The sequence below is a fragment of the Galeopterus variegatus genome, unplaced genomic scaffold (assembly GCF_000696425.1).
Source record: "Galeopterus variegatus unplaced genomic scaffold, G_variegatus-3.0.2 Scaffold7353, whole genome shotgun sequence".
NCBI classification, from domain to species: domain Eukaryota; kingdom Metazoa; phylum Chordata; class Mammalia; order Dermoptera; family Cynocephalidae; genus Galeopterus; species Galeopterus variegatus.
In genome coordinates, this window is record NW_007733464.1 from 44,066 (window position 1) to 47,450 (window position 3,385).

At 41.3% G+C, this 3,385-nt stretch overlaps 1 pseudogene; it reads right to left on the reverse strand.

The window, feature by feature from the left end:
* The window catches only part of LOC103607351, a 10,914-nt pseudogene extending 8,801 nt beyond the window's left edge, over window positions 1–2,113 (reverse strand).
* Window positions 2,114–3,385: the final 1,272 nt, after the last annotated feature.

Sequence of the window (3,385 nt, forward strand, 5' to 3'; positions counted from 1 at the left end):
AACATGTCCATATCCGACTACTGTGTATGTGTCTGTGGGGTGTACCTCGTGGACACCTTTGGAAAAGAACATTTTCTATTTTCAAAGACAACAGCCCTCTTCAGCCTTGAGTTCTGCTTCAAAAAGTACCCATGTGGAGTTACCTGGGAAGAAGTGGAGGAGTCATAATAAGGACTTAGCCAAGACTGGGCACCTGTGATAAGAAAAAGGTCATGGGAGCTTCTCTACAAATGTGAGATTTAATTTGAGACCTGGCAGGTTAGTCAGAGGGAAGAGGAAGAGACTCTCTGGCAGGGGTCTTGGGGAATGATCGGTATTGATTGATACAATCATTCATCCATCAACAGCTACTTGCTAGAGTCTCAGCTCCTGCTTTCTCATAAATCTCCCCTGTCTCCCAGCAATGGTGGTCACTATGTGGTTCCATGAGTGTTCCATCCAGCCAAACCCAAGGCTGGAGCTGCCCCAAAAGGGTGGCAGGGGAGTTCCTGCAAGAGACTGCCCCAGACTGTCCTGGGGTGACCAGTCCAAGGCATTTATTAGGGGAACTTACAAACAGACTGTGCAGTGATCCTTGTAATGGACAGAGAGAGAAGGAGAGTCTACCTAGGTATGTCCACAGTGAAGGGACTATAGAGTTTATAGGAGGGTTAAAGGAATTTATCTCAGAGCCAGGGCCAGTGTCTACATGTTTAGCAACATGGTTGCTCTTCTAGTAACAACTTAACTTTATCAGTTCCTGGGGATGTTCAAGGCTCCACCTGGTTTCACACTGCTGGGGAAAACATGCCACTGGGCAGATCACAGAGCAGTCAAGGCACTCTGTTTCTCAGTCAAAACAAAGAAAGAAAGTGGGAGAAAGAGAAACCCTGCAATGAGACACAGAGACCCCTGAGAGCCTGAGGATAAACCATTGCCAGGTTTCAAAAGCTTGATACCATTTTTAAAAAGGCTACTTATCACTTTTTTAAAATTTACATATGAGGGGTCTTCAAAAAGTTCATGGAAAATGAGTGTCATGAAAAAAACCATGCATGGATTGTAAATGTTTCTTTGCACCAAAGTAAACGTGTACTAACTTGTGTTAACCTGTCCAAACAGGATCTAATTTGAGACACTAAGAAGGATAACCCATCAGTTTGAAAAGAGCCCCTATTAGAGCAACGTGAATTCTGCTAAAATTGAAGCAAGAACAAACATCAAGTTTATGGTGAAGCTGGGGTGGGAGAATGGAGAAATCACTGATGCTTTACAGAAAGTTCATGGGGACAGTGCTCCAAAGAAATCAGCTGTTAACAAATGGGTGACTCATTTGAAGAAGGGAATAGATGACATTGAAGATGAAGACCACAGCAGTGGACCATCCACATCAATTTGTGAGGAAATAATCTTGTTTATGACCTATTTGAAGGGGACCAGGGATGAACAGGAAAAACAATAGCCAACCCCACAGACATCTCAAATGATTCAGCTTACACAATTCTGACTGAAAAATTACAGTTGAGCAAACTCTCTGCTTGATGGGAGCCAAAACTGTTGTGTCCAGATCAGCTGCAGACAAGAGCAGAGCTTTCAATGGAAATTTCAAACAAGTGGGATCAAGATCCTGAAGCATTTCTTCAATGAATTGTAACAGGAGATGCAACATGACTTCATGGGTAAGATCCTGAAGACAAAGCACAATGAAAGCCATGGCTTCCGAGAGGTGAAAGTGGTCCAGCCAAAGCAAAAGCAAATTGGTCAACGGTGGAGCTCATGGCAATATTTTTTTTGGGATACTCAAGGTATTTTGCTTGGTGACTTTCTGGAGGACCAAAGAACAACAACAGCGGCTCAATATGAGAGTGTTTTGAGGAAGTCAGCCAAAGCTTTAGCAGAAAAACATGCAGGNTAGGAGAATTGCTGAGGCTCAGCATCGAGGACAGAAATGCCTTGAAAAAATTGGATGTGGCGTCTTCCCTTTCAGGAGAATCAGCAATAACAGCTATTTTTCATATTTTTCATCCCGTCATTTAGTGAGCCTGTTTGTGTAAATTTTATGAGAAAGACTGAGGCTCAAAGCAGAAGGTGGGTGATACCTGCGACTATTCTTGGGGATCCAGGTAGCTCCCATGACATACCTGGCCTTTGGGTGACCCATTAAAAGCTCTTGGGGGGGGGTTGTTAGTAACAAGTCTTTGCTGGACTATTTCCAAAATATGAATTATGCTTGGTGGCTTACACTGAATTTTCTGGTCTCCATCATCCTATCAAACATTCAGGGAAGGATCAGCTGGAAAATGCCTGCAATGAACTGTTGCTGTGTGAGTAGAGTCATCCTGAGTGCAAGACCCCCTGGGTGTAAGCTGTCTGCTCGAACCTGGCTCTGCTTTGTATACCTGCCCTGATATTGGTGGCTGTAAAAGACCTTCTAGTGGCAAGAATAAATGGGAAGGGCTGGCAGAAGCTTCCCTCAAAATGGGAAGTGAGTCACTATCACACCAGGGAGATACACACTCCCTTGTCCTTTTCTCTCTCTGCACATGAAACCCAACAAATCCGAGTTTCATGTCCACTTTGACTTTTTCCTAAGCCTTTTTCTTAGAGACTCCAGTTTCTTAGAAAACAACATGTCCATATCCGACTACTGTGTATGTGTCTGTGGGGTGTACCTCGTGGACACCTTTGGAAAAGAACATTTTCTATTTTCAAAGACAACAGCCCTCNCGGCTCAATATGAGAGTGTTTTGAGGAAGTCAGCCAAAGCTTTAGCAGAAAAACATGCAGGAAAGCTTCACCAGAGAGTCCTTCTCCACCACAACAATGCCCATTCCTCTCATCAAACAAATGCAATTTTGTGACTGTTTTAATGGAAATCATTAGGCATCCTCCTTACAGTCCTGGTTTGGCTCCTTATGACTTTTTGTTTCCTAATCTTAAAAAATCTTTAAAGGATACACATTTTTCTTCAGTTAGTAATATAAAAATCCTTGATACGAGTAAATTCCCAGGACCCTCAGTTCTTTAGGGATGGACTAAATGACTAGTATCATCACTTACAAAAGTGTGTTAAACTTGATATAACTTATGTTGAGAAATAAAGTTTATATTTTTTATTTTTATCTTTCAATTCCATTTTCCATGAGCCTTTTGAAGTCCCCTCATATATGCCTAAATTTTTATTTGTATTACTATAAAATTTCTATGGTAATATTTTCCTAGCAAATGGGAAGACTCTGGAACTAATAAGATGGTTCATGCTAAGCCCGCTAGTATTAAAACTAACTTTTTTTCCGGTTAGGTAAAGTGTACAATTCTTTTTTTGGGGAATTGACTTCACTTAATTTTTCTATTTTTTATATATTTTTTCCTTTAAATAACTCAATGCAGATAAATTTATTTATTT